Source organism: Oryx dammah, unplaced genomic scaffold (assembly GCF_014754425.2).
Source record: "Oryx dammah isolate SB20612 unplaced genomic scaffold, SCBI_Odam_1.1 HiC_scaffold_12, whole genome shotgun sequence".
Taxonomy (NCBI): Eukaryota; Metazoa; Chordata; class Mammalia; order Artiodactyla; family Bovidae; genus Oryx; species Oryx dammah.
Window position 1 is genome coordinate 23314693 of NW_024070196.1, and position 14342 is coordinate 23329034.

Sequence of the window (14342 nt, forward strand, 5' to 3'; positions counted from 1 at the left end):
ATATTCACTAGTTGATACAATATTCACTGTACTTATTTCCAGAGTATTTGCATTTTTGAAGGGGCTAGCTGTCAAATTTGTGGCATTAAAATCACTTAAAAATTGAAAAGTAAGAAGAGCCATTATTTAAATGTTAAAGAAATACTTCAGTTGACCAAGGATTGGGCATTATGCCATCATGACAAATAGATGAGTGTCAGCTCTCCCAACTGATATGTGCAGGTTAAGTAAGAATTCTAATGTCAGGATCAAAGAGAAAACCACTTCACTAGTGTCTCATTATCAGTTGACTCCATACCAGGCTCAAACATGCCACAGACTATTATCAACCTATCTAATTGGGTTTTAAATATTAAATATGCATTTAAATTATGCAAATGAAAGGATAATTATATGTCTGATTATTTGACATAAACATATAACATGAAATAGTATATTTTAAAATATATACTTTTCATTTTAAAACTCTAGAAACTCCCATTTGGACAGTTGTCTCATTCTCAATTATTTTATAAGTCACACTAATGAAATCTTTGAGACTTTAAACAAAAATGTCTACTTACCAGCTTTCTCATTAAGTGGACTCAATCTGGGATTAAGGACGTTATTTTTCATTTTCGATATAAGCACAATTCAACTAGCTACATGATTGCAATTCACATTATTCTTTCCTTCATCTCATGTAAATGTATTCATTATACATTTTTGTGAAGTGAAAAAGAAAAGGACAGAATGACATATCATTGTCAGTATAATAAAATGGATTTCCTTAGCCAATTAATATTTTCTTTTTCTTCACATCACAAATATAATTTTAGTTGGCATCTATGTCTGAATATGTGTGTGTGTGTGTGTGTGTGTGTGTGTGTGTGTGTGTGTGTGTCTCACGACTGAATCATGACAGGTTTCACTGTTCAACTAACTCAGAAACCTATCTAAAGTACTTTTCAAGTCAGTTTGTATGTGGTCATTTTTATAGTTGTATCTCATAGTTGAAATCTCATGGGTCTTGCACATTTCCAAAGCTGGTAGATGACAACTAAACTTAGTTTTAAGCTCTAGTGTAGGAATTATTTTTAAATCATTAATCATCCCTTACGTTCACCATGGTATCTACCTATCAGGTCCATAGGTTCAACATCAATCCACTGGAGAGAAATTGTACTAACTTCCAGAACCTTTATTTCCCTGTCCAATGTCAGTACAACTTTCTGAAGAAATACTGATGGACACACTAAGAGACTTGGAAATTGTTAATACCTCTATAAGGATTTCTTCATTTCTATTTTATCTGTGCTTTCCCTCATAAAATTCATCACTCAAAAATACCAAAACTTTGCTAAAATATTTCTTAATATTTATTTTGATTTGATAATTATCTTCTGCATTAAAATTGATACAAAACGTATTGTTGATACAAAGTGAATTACAGACGTCTTCATGAGAGTTTTCCACCTGAAACTGTAGAAGTTGGCCTTATGCTAGAGCAGGCCAGTGTTGGGGTTTACAGCAAAGTCAGCTGCTCATTTCACTCTCCTTTTCCCATAGGTGTGTTTCTTAGTGCTGAGCTACCTGGGCTTAAGTCTGAGCTTACTAATGGGGATAATGTGGATATATCTTTCTTATACTCTTCAGTGACTATTTCTGTTCTTCATTCAGGTGCTATAAATCCTCACTTGGAATCCTTAACTCTTTGTGAAAGTAATTTTGTATGTGTGTGTGCAGATAGTTATTGAAATTAATGTTTTGGGGAGGGGACAGTGCTAGAAATTAAAATTTCTATAGGAATTCTTATACCACCATCTTTCTGATGTCACTACATGTATTCTTGTTGACTACAACCTTTTGTCCAGCAGTTTTTCTTAAAATGAGAAGATTTTCTAAATGTTTTATCGGTTGAAAGTATTTTCTTTTTGTTATTATATTTAAATGTGGTTTCACACAGTTCAAAATTCTTTGTACTCTCTTTCTTTCCCAAAGACCTTTCAGTCATTGCTAATTTTCTTCTAGCTTTGAATTTACAATTTTAGTATGTAAACTCATCTTTTGTTGTTGTTGTTGTTAAGTTAGAGGATCATTTTTACTCCCTGTACTTTCAAAGGATTTATTCTTTACCTTATAAACATGACACAGTTTTTATTGCTTTTTAACATTTCTTATTTGGAATAATGTGTGATATATTGTGGTCTATATTTTTTAATTGACGTATAGTTAGTTTACAAGGTTGTACTAGCTTGACGTGTACTGTAAGATGATTTATATACATATATATGTTTGTTCCATGTCCAGTTCTAAGTGTTGCTTCCTGACCTGCATGCAGGTTTCTCAACAGGCAGGTCAGGTGGTCTGGTATTCCCACCACTTTCAGAATTTTCCACAGTTTATTGTGATCCACCCAGTCAAAGGCTTTGGCATAGTCAATAAAGCAGAAATAGATGTTTTCCTCAAACTCTTTTGCTTTTCCAATGATCCAGCGGATGTTGGCAATTTGATCTCTGGTTCCTCTGCCTTTCCTAAAACCAGCTTAAACATCTGGAAGTTCATGGTTCATGTATTGCTGAAGCCTGGCTTGGAGAATTTTGAGCATTACTTTACTAGCATGTGAGATGAGTGCAACTGTGTGGTAGTTTGAGCATTCTTTGGCATTGCCTTTCTTTGGGATTGGAATGAAAACTGACCTTATCGAGTCCTGTGGCTGCTGCTGAGTTTTTCAAATTTGCTGGCATATTGAGTGCAGCACTTTCACAGCATCATCTTTCAGAATTTGAAATGGCTCAACTGGAATTCCATCACCTCCACTACCTTTGTCTGTAGTGAGGCTTTCTAAGGCCCACTTGACTTCACATTCCAGTGTCTGGCTCTAGGTGAGTGATCACACCATCGTGATTATCTAGAACTGGACATGGAACAACAGACTGGTTCCATAGGAAAAAGAGTATGTTAAGGCTGTATATTGTCACCCCGCTTATTTAACTTGTATGCTGAGTACATCATGAGAAACGCTGGGCTGGAAGAAGCACAAGCTGGAATCAAGATTCCTGGGAGAAATATCAATAACCTCAGATAGGCAGATGACACCACCCTTATGGCAGAAAGTGAAGAGGAACTAAAAAGCTTCTTGATGAAAGTGAAAGAGGAGAGTGAAAAAGTTGGCTTAAGGCTCAACATTCAGAAAACAAAGATCATGGCATCTGGTCCCATCATTTCATGGGAAATAGATGGGGAAACAGTGGAAACAGTGTCAGACTTAATTTTTGGGGGGCACCAAAATCACTGCAGGTGGTGATTCCAGCCATGAAATTAAAAGACGCTTACTCCTTGGAAGGAAAGTTATGGCCAACCAAGATAGCATATTCAAAAGCAGAGACATAGACATTATTTTGCCAACAAAGGTCTGTCTAGTCAAGGTTATGGTTTTTCCAGTGGTCATGTATTGATGTGAGAGTTGGACTGTGAAGAAAGCTGAGCGCCAAAGAAATAATGCTTTCAAACTGTGGTGCTCAAGAAGACTCTTGTGAGTCCCTTGGACTGTAAGGAGATCCAACCAGTCCATCCTAAAGGAGACCAGTCCTGGGTGTTCACTGGAAGGACTCATGCTGAGGCTGAAACTCCAATACTTTGGCCACCTGATGCGAAGAGTTGACTCATTGGAAAAGACCCTAATGCTAGGAGGGATTGGGAAAAGTAGGAGAAGGGAACGACAGAGGATGAGTCAGCTGGATGGCATCACCGACTAAATGCACATGAGTTTGGGTGAACTCCAGAAGTTGGTGATGGACAGAGAGGCCTGGCGTGCTGCGATTCATGGGGTCGCAAAGAGTCGGACATGACTGAGCAACTGAACTGAACTGAACTGATATGTTTGTTATATTATGAAATCTTTGTTTTATTATGAATTCATTTATGTTTGGAAAAATTTTTAATTTTTTATTCTTTGTTTAAAACCACCTTATTTGGAATATATTAATGGAAATATAGAATATACTCTACTATCATGTGCATATATGAAATATCTAATAAAAAACTTTTGCTATTACTCTTTATTTTGCTCAGTTGCACTTGAGCTGATAACTGTATTAAGTAAGGGCTTCCTGATAACTCAGTTGGTAAGGAATCCACCTGCAATGCAGGTGACCCCAGTTTGATTCCTGGGTTGTAAGTTAAGTTCATTCTCTTTTTGGAGGACTTAAAATAATTCTTTATTTCTATAATACCTTTGTATTATCTTCCTCTTCTTTTCTGAATTTTTGTAGTTTATATTCCATATTTTATAGGATTCTAGAATTTTTCTAAGAACTTTAAAATATATTTATAGTTTTATTTGCTTATGTAATTTTTAAAAGGAATCTATGAACATGAATTTAACTCAAGACATCACAAAAATTCTCTGTGTATCTTTTTCTCTGTGCTGTCTTACTGATCATATATTATCTCTGTAGGAATTTTTACACCTGATATGATGGGTCCACTTCTATTATCACTCATTTTAAATGGAAATAATTCTTCCCAAAATCAACCAACTGTCTTTATGGTTGTGTTCTAGCCTGTGAGAAAAATTTCCTGACTCAAAGTAAATGCATGAATAATGAAGGGGTAGGAGTGCTCTTTTTGTGTATGTATGTATGTGTTTGGGTTTGTGCTAGAGAAAGAGAGAGAGAGAGATCATTGAAATTATTAGATAAGCAATTGCATAGATGCTTATATAATTGAAACCTTCAGAGTGAGATGTGCATTAGAGACTATACTATTGCACTGATGGGGAAAGTCACTCCACCGAAAAAGATCAAGTTGCCCCTGAAAATTCAAATTGTATATTCAGTATCAAAAAATCATATAATTATTACCATAGGTGTTCTAAGTCACTTCACTCATGTTCAACTCTTTGTGACCCTATGGACTATAGCCCGCCAGGCTCCTCTGTCCACGGGATACTCCAGGCAAGGATACTGGAGTTGGTTGCCAGGCCCTCCTCTGGGGGATCTTCCCAATTCAGGGATCGAACCTGCATCTCACAATTCCTGCATTGGCTTTTTACCTGGGTTCTTTACCACTAGTGCTACCTGGGAAGCCCCAAGTATAGTAAGACAAAGCCCAAAGGATACCTCTTTAATCAGGAAGTTAAAACTCCCAGGTTTGATGAATATGTTTGCAACTTAAAATTATATGAAATGTGAAATCAAAAAAATTAGAAATCATGAAAATCATTGCACATGAATCAACCTTGAAATACTACCTCTTCTATATTCCTATTTTATTCAACTTTCTTGGTGAAATATCATACAACTGCCATTGAATAGTATATAGCATAGGCAGAGAGAAAGAAGAATGTAAGGACAAAGAAGAGACTTATTAGAACAAGTTGAGAACTACCTCTTCTGAATCCAATTGAGTTAAAGAGGCACACAGTAGGCTCATGCTATGTATTCACTTTTCCAAGTGCTAAGTATTCAAAATGAAAATACTGATCCTATCCTCATGTTCAGGAGCATTAGAGGTGAGATTCAGACAACATCAACTGAGCAGACAGAAAGAGAAATCTGTAAATGGTTAAGCATCTTGAATTTTTATAGTAACTACTTCCAAATCATTAAATTTGCCTTTAATCTGTATACATTTGATGTATTTACCAGTAATGATATCTAATTACAATGTATCCACTGCTACCTCTTTCTATTGTGACCATGAGACTCAATCTTCTTCCCTATACTCAAAAAAATAATAAATAAAATTAACAAGGAGCATGCATGAGAAGTTTTCAGAGAACAGAGACAAAAAGTTCAGAATATTATTTTTTGTTCACTTACTTATCAGAGCACATGTAAATTATATCTTAAAAGACAGTGGCCATGACTTTATTGGACCAGGCTCTGGAAATAGTGGAGGCAGGTTATTCACCCAACTCTTTCCAGGTAAGATTAGAATTAAGTAAGTGGAAGTCACTCAGTTGTGTCTGACTCTTTGTGACCCCATGGAATATGGTCCATGGAATTCTCCAGGCCACAGTACTGGAGTGGGTAGCTATTCCATTCTCCAGGGGATCTTCCATGGAAAATATCCAAAAGTCCATTTGGCTATCAAGATGATTATTCAAGATTTCCAAAGGAAGACTGTGCAGAGGCTTGTGATATTACATGAATAATACACATGGAATGCTCTTAGAAAAAGACCTAGTACATAGTAAATACTGAATAAATATTACTTATATCAATGATAAATTCCATTATTAAATTCCCAGGTTGTATTATTCTTTTTTCACTCCAACATTTTATGTTGCAGTGTCAGCCAGAAGAGTTTGGAGTATGTGCAAAGGAGTTTGTCAGCCACAGGAGGTTCCAAATCCTGAATTTGGAATTCAGGAGTACTTCTTCTGGGACTGCAACCCAAGCTTTCTAATATGTTCTTCTATTACTACTAAGAATTATAAAATAACAAGAAGTTAATGCATACACATGGAGAAGGCAATGGCACCCCACTCCAGTATTCTTGCCTAGAGAATCCCAGGGATGGAGGAGCCTGGTGGGCTGCCGTCTACGGGGTCGCACAGAGTCAGACATGACTGAAGCGACTTAGCAGCAGCAGCAATGCATCCAAAGTTAAATTTTCAAGCAGCAGTCTTAAAGGACAATTCACATATAATAAGTTATACAGAGAGTATACAATTTAAGTTTTGACATTTGTAAACACTCATGAAGCCCTCACTGTAAAAAGACACTGAACATATTCATTGCTCTCTAAGTTTTCTAATGCTTCTTTGTATTTCTTTCCCTCCTCCTTATTCCCTTCCTCATCTCTCGGCTTCCTCTGATCTGATTTTCATATCTATTCATTTTGCACATTCCAAAATTTTATAAAAATGGAATTGTATGAGTGCTGTAGCACGTATTTATTTTTATTCTTGAGTAATAGTCCAATGTATTGATATACCAGTTTGTTTATGCATTGAAACTAATGATGACCATTTGAATTAGTTCCAGATCCGAGTTATTACAAGAAAGGCTTTTATTAATATGCATGCAAAAAGTATGGGCATGTATGGGCATACAAAAAGTATTAGAACATATCTCATAGGTGTGTACTGGGGAGTAAAAAGACTAGATCATATCATAGGTAGGTATATCATTAAAAACAAAATTGTCAAACTATTTTTCTAGGTGATTCAGTGAATGAAAATTCTAGTTTCTTTACATCTTCACTAATCTTTGGTATGTCTGGACTTTTAATTGCTAGTCTATGTGTTGTGTAGTATTATTTAATTTGCCTTTTTTAATGATATATTTGACTATTTTTCATGTGCTTATTTATCATGTATTTATCACTTTAGTGATTATTTAAATCTCTTGTACAGCCTAATTTTTTAAAATTAAATTGAAAGGTCTTTACATATTCTGTATAAAAATAATTTATTAGATTTGTGATTTGCCAGTATTTTCCCTAGTTTTTGTACTGTCCTTTCATTTCCCTAGCAGTATCTTTGTAGAGCAGATTTTTAATTTTGATGAAGTTCAATTTATAAACTGATTTTATTAAGCATCTTTTTAGTGTCGTATCCAATAAATCTTTGTCTAATTCGTAGAAACAAAGATTTTCTTCTATGTTTTCTTCCAGAACTTTTATATTTACATTTTATATTTATATTTGGGATTTACATTTAGATCTCCAGTTTATCTTGACTTAATTTTTGTATGGTGTGAGGTATGGGTCTGAGGACATTTTTTTGTGTGTATGGATATCCAACTGTTGCAGCACTGCTTTTTTAAGTCTATCATTTCCCAATTGTCTTCCAACAATATCACTATTCACTTGTTCTATTGTCTGTCTGTTTGAATTTATGCCATTACCACACATCTTGATTATTGAATCCTTATACTATCTTGAAAAAGGTAGTGTCAACTTTACAAATTTATTCTTCTGTCTCAAAGCTTTTTTTAGTATTATATAATTTTGCATTTCCATATAAATTTGAAAATCAATTTTTCAGTTTTTGTAAAGCATCTGTTTGGATTTTGATTAGGATTTCTTATATCTGTATATCAATTTGGACAGAAATTTTCTCCCAACAATATCAAGTCTTTGAACTCATAAAAGTGGTATACTGTTTATTTATTTTGGTCTCTTTATCACACTAGTGTATTATAATTGCACAGGTCTTTCTTATATTTTTGGTAGATTTTTCTCTCAGTATGTTACATGCTTTGACACTATTATATATGGTATTGGTTATAAATTTAATTTCTGATTATTCCTTGTTCTTATATAAGATACAATTGATTTTTATATACAGATATTTTTCCTTCACTCATTTATTAGGTTTTGTGTTCAATTCACTTATTTGTTTCAGTGAGTTTTACATATTCCATCAAAATGTTAATCAAACTATTTGCAAAAAAATTAGAAGATCATCAGATGAAAATATTCCTTTTTAATTTGGATGATTTTTATTCTTTTTTCTCATATCACTATATTGACAAAAATCTCAAGGACAATGACAGACAGAAGTGATGGAAATAGATGACCTTGTTTTCTGCCATATCTCCAGAATAAAAGATTAAATTTTTTGCCATTAGATATGATGCTAGCTCTGGAAGAGGGCATGGCAATCCACTCCAGTATTCTTGCCTGGAGAATCTCATGGACAGAGGAATCTGGCAAGCTATGGTCCATGGAGTCGCAAAGAGTTGGACATGACTGAAGTGACCGAGCAGGACACACGAATGATGCTAGTTGTAGGTTTTTGTAGACATTTTTTATTAAATTTAGGAAGTCTCTATCTTAACATTTTGATAATTTCTATCACTAATGGCTGTGGTGTTTTGTTAACTGTTTTATCTGCATTTATTGAGACAGTAAAATGTTTTCTAAAATTTTTAAAATTCAATATGATGAACTAATAAAAAAGCAGAGATATTACTTTACCAACAGAGGTCTGTATAATCAAAGCTATGGATTTACCAGTTGTCATGTATGGATATGAGAACTGGACCATAAAGAAGGCAGAGCACTAAAGAATTAATGCTTTTGAACTGTGCTGCTGGAGAAGACGCTTGAGTCCCTTGGACTGCAAGGAGATCAAACCTATCAATCCTAAGAAAAATTAAACCTAAATGTTTCTTGGAAGGACTTTTGCCAAAGCTCCAATACATTGGTTACCTGATGTAAATAGTCGACTCAATGGAAAAGACCCTGATGCTGGGAAAGTTTGAAGGCAAAAGGAGAAGGGGCCAGCAGAGAATGAGATGGTTAATAGCATCACTGACTTGATGGACATGAACCTTAGCAAACTCCAGGTGATAGTGAAGTACAGGGAAGCCTGGTGTGCTGCAGTCCATGTGGAAGCAGAGTCAGATGTGACTTAGTGACTGAAAAACAATAGGTTGTAGATTTTGAAAAACCAGCAAAGATGATCTGAAATATTGGCCAGGCTGAAAACAAAAATATTTTCTTTTTCTGTTGTGTTTTATTTGCCACCTCTTTTCTCCAGATAACATACATTTCCTATTGTTATTTTCCTTGCCTAACTATATCAATGTTTGGGTCTTGGCCATATTATGCATTGGGTGGCACAAAGAAAACAGAGAGAGGAAATTTGTGTCTACTTTCTTAATGTTTGAAAATTGAGGTTAATTAATGTCTAATAAAGCTTACAGCATGAAAGTAGTTTATAGCAAGATACAGGAAGGAGTATGGATGTGAATTACTCTACTGTTTATTACCATGCCATCAGAGAAACTAGGTCAAATAATTGTCCTTGAGGCCAAACTACAGTGGAGGTAATGAAAATAATGGTGACCTCCTTCTAAAGGTCCCATGCATGCACTGTTTCACTCAGTGCCCCTGACCCTGCAGCAGGCCACCGCAAACCCATGCCTCTGCCGGAGACACATAGACACTCATGGGCATGTCTGAGTCAATCTCTTGTGGGGTCACTGCTCCTTTCTCCTGGGTCCTGGTGCACACAAGGTTCTGTTTGTGCTCTCCAAGAGTCTGTTTCCCCAGGCTTGTGTAAGTTCTTGTGGTTCTGTAGTGGGGTTAATGGCGACCTCCTCCAAGATGGCTCATGCCATATCCAGGTCTGCTGCACCCAGAGCCCCCACCCCTGTGGCAGGCCACTGCTGACCCAGACCTCAGCAGGAGAAGACACTCAGACACAGTTCTGGCTCAGTCACTGTGGGTTGGGCATGCGTTTTGTACCATTCCCAGGTCTGAGCAGCTCAGGCGACCAGGTGCTTGGCAAGCACACTGACCCAGGTAGGCCGTGCATATTAATCACCTCCCCAGTCCTGGATGCTCGGTTTCCCAGGTGCACTGCAAGAGCACCATCTCAGATGTGCCATATATCTCCTCTGGAGAGCTGACCTCAGGCTGCAACCCTCCTGGTGGATGTCAACCATCCAGGATCTCAGGAATACATGGCTAGCAGCTGGGGCCTGCTCACAGTTTGTTGGAAGATGCCATCTCTGAGGCTGAGATAGCAGCAGCACCATGCCTTCTGGCTTTGGCTGTAGCAAGCCTGACTCTTCCTCAATGTGGAGAAGAGATGGTAAGGAGACTGCTAGCTCTCCTTTGGTATTTGCTCAATGCTTTGTTCTGTGAGTCATGAACAATATGAAAAGGCAAAAACAATGACACTGAAAGCTGAACTGCCCAGGTCGGTAGGTGCCCAATATGCTACTAGAGAAGAGTGGAGAAGTAACCCCAGAAAGAATGAAGAGACTGAGTCAAAGCAAAAATACCCAGTTTTGGATATGACAGGTGATGAATGTAAAGTCCAATGCTGTAAAGAGCAATATTGCATAGGAACCTGGAATGTTAGGTCCATGAATCAAGGCAAATTGGAAGCAGTCAAATAGGAGATGGCAAGAGTGAACATCGGCATCTTAGGAATCAGTGAACTAAAAGGGGCTGGAATGGGTGAATTTGACTCAGATGAACATTATATCTACTGTTGTGGGCAAGAATCCCTTAGAAGAAATGAAGTAGCCATGATAGTCAACAAAAGAGTCCAAAATGCAGCACTTGGATGTAATCTCAAAAACGACAGAATGATCTCTGTTCATTTCCGAGGAAAACCATTCAGTATCATAGTAATTCAAGTCTATGTCCCAACCAGTAATGCTGAAGAAGCTGAAGTTGAACAGTTCTATGAAGACCTACAAGACCTTCTAGAACTAACTCCCCCAAAAAAGATGTCCTCTTCATTATAGGGGATTGGAATGAGAAAGTAGGAAGGCAAGAGCAAATTTGGCCTTGGAGCACAAAACAAAGCAGGGCAAAGGCTAACAGAGTTTTGCCAAGAGAACACACTGGTCATAGCAGACCCTCTTCCAACAACACAAGAGAACATTCTACACATGACATCACCAGATGGTAGATACCGAAATCAGTTTTCATATGATAGAGGGAATACCTGAAGAACTATGGACAGAGGTTCACGACATTGTACAGGAGGCAGTGATCAAGACCATCCCCCAAATAAAGAAATGCAAAAAGGCAAAATGGTTGTCTGAGGAGGACTTACAAATAGCTGTGAAAAGAAGGGTAGCAAAAGGCAAAGGAGAAAAGGAAAGATATACCCATTTGGATGCAGAGTTCCAAAGAATAGCAAGGAGAGATAAGAAAGGCTTCCTCCATGGTCAGTGTAAAGAAATAGAGGAAAACAACAGAATGGGAATGACTAGAGATCTCTTCAAGAAAATTACAGATGCCAAGGGAATATTTCATGCAAAAGTGAGCACAAAAAAGGACAAAAATGGTATGGACCTAATAGAAGAAGGATATACTAAGAAGAAATGGCATGAATACACAGAAGAATTATACAAAAAAGATCTTCATGACCCAGATAACCACAATGGTGTGATCACTCACCTAGAGTCAGACATCCTGGAATGTGAAGTCAAGTGGGCCTTAGGAAGCATCACTACGAACAAAGCTAGTGGAGGTGATGGAATTGAAGTTGAGCTATTTCAAATCCTAAAAGATGATGCTGTGAAAGGGCTACACTCAATATACCAGCAAATTTGGAAAACTCAGCAGTGGCCACAGGACTCGAAAAAGTCAGTTTTCATTCCAATCCCAAAGAAAGGCAATGCCAAAGATTGTTCAAACTACTGCACAATTGTATTCATTTCACATTTTAGAAAAGTAATGCTCAAAATTCTCCAAATCAGACTTCAAGATGTTCAAGCTGGATTTAGAAAAGGCAGACGATCCAGAGATCAAATGCCAACATGTACTGGATCATTGAAAAAGCATGAGAGTTCCAGAAAAACATAGCTTTTTGCTTTATTGACTATGTCAAAGCCTTTGACTGTATGGATCACAATAAACTGTGGAAAATTCTGAAAGAGATGGGCATACCTGACCACCTGACCTGCTTCCTGAGAAATCTGTATGCAGGTCAGGAAGCAAAAGTTAGAACTGGACATGGAACAACAGACTGGCTCCAAATCGGGAAACTAGTATGTCAAGGGTGCATATGGGCACCCTGCTTATTTAACCTATATGCAGAGTACATCATGTGAAATGCTGGGCTGGACGAAGCAGAAGCCGGAATCAAGATTGCCAGGAGAAATATCAAATACATCAGATACGCAGATAACACCACCCTTATGGAAGAAAGCAAAGAAGAACTAAAGAGCCACTTGATGAAAGTGAAAGAAGAGAGTGAAAAAGTTGGCTGAAAACTCAACATTCAGAAAAATAAGATCATGGCATGCAGTCCCATCACTTCATGGCAAATAGAATGGAAACAGTGGAAACAGTGAGATACTTTATTTTGGGGGGGCGGGGGTGGGGCTCCAAAATCACTGCAGATGGTGACTGCCACCATGAAATTCAAAGATGCTTGCTCCTTGGACAAAAAGCTATGGCCAACCTAGACAGCATATTCAAAAGCAGAGACATTGCTTTGCCAACAAAGGTCCATCTAGTCAAAGTTATAGTTCTTCCAGTAGTCATGTACAGACCTCAGAGTTGGACCATAAAGAGAACTGAGCGCCGAAGAATTGATGCTTTTGAACTGTAGTGGAGATGATTCTTGACAGTCTCTTGGACTGCACCAAGATCCAACCAGTCCTTCTTAAAGTAAATCAGCCCTGAATATTCCTTGGAAGGACTGATGCTGAAGCTGAAACGCAAATACTTTGACCACCTGATGTAAAGAACTGACTCATTTGAAAAGACCCTGATGCTGGGAAAGATTGAAGGTGGAAGGAGAAGGGGACGACAGAGGATGAGATGGTTGGATGGCATCATCAGCTCAATGGACACGAGTTTGAATAAACTCGGTGAGTTGGTGATGGACAGGAAGTCCTGGTGTGCTGCAGTCCATGCGGGAGTGCCTGAACTGAACTGTTTAACATGAGAAAACTGAGATACCAGGGAAATTAAGTAAATTTTTAGGATCACAAGCTGATCTGTTGTGACTTCAGTATTGCAACCTCTTTGTTTCGTGTGCCTTGAGCTTGCACTGTTATGTTTGATAAATGTATTTCTCTGCACTGATAATTTGACAAAATACTGGTATAAATACTATTTGCTCTAAAATGATGAGGAAATTCAAACATATACTCATTCTCTAACAAAAACTAGAAAATAAAGTTTAAACCCTTTAAAGTATCATTAAGATAACCAGAATGATGCATATGGTTGATTGAATCATTTCTTATCATCACTTATTTTCTCACTTATATATCTAAATACTACACTCAAGACTTTAAAATTCAGATCAGTGATAGTAAAATGTACCTTAGCTGTTTATTACATTAATATAAGAAAAATATAATTTAAAATAAAAGTTATTCAATTCAGCAAGCTGGTAACTTTTTAAAGATGAATTTATGCAGAGATAATTATCAAATTTCTTTTTCCAAAAATATTATTTGATATGTTATGAAGAACCAATAGAAATTTTAAAAAAAAATCTGTTTAGATTTATAAAGAGATAAAGTGAATGTTTTCACTGGTGCAGTATTTTTAGTCTTTGCAAAATAGAAAATCAATATTCTCATGTTTTAAAAAAGTTCATAGATATAAATATATATTTATAATTTTCCAATAATTTGTGATTATCAAAAAATGCTCTCGTGAAGGATAACAAGATGGCAGAGGAGCAGGTAGATGTGGAGAACATCTCTCTCCATGGATACATCAGGAATACACCTTTAGACACAGACGTGCATGCAGAACACCAGCTGAGAATAGACAGGAATACCTGACCAGTGGAAAAGAATACATAGAAACATGAAAACTCAGTAGAATGAGGAACTAGGGGGAAAACCAGGAATGTTAGTAGGACTAGACCTGCCCTCAGCGGGTGGGGGAACTGAAGCAGGGGTCCAATTCCC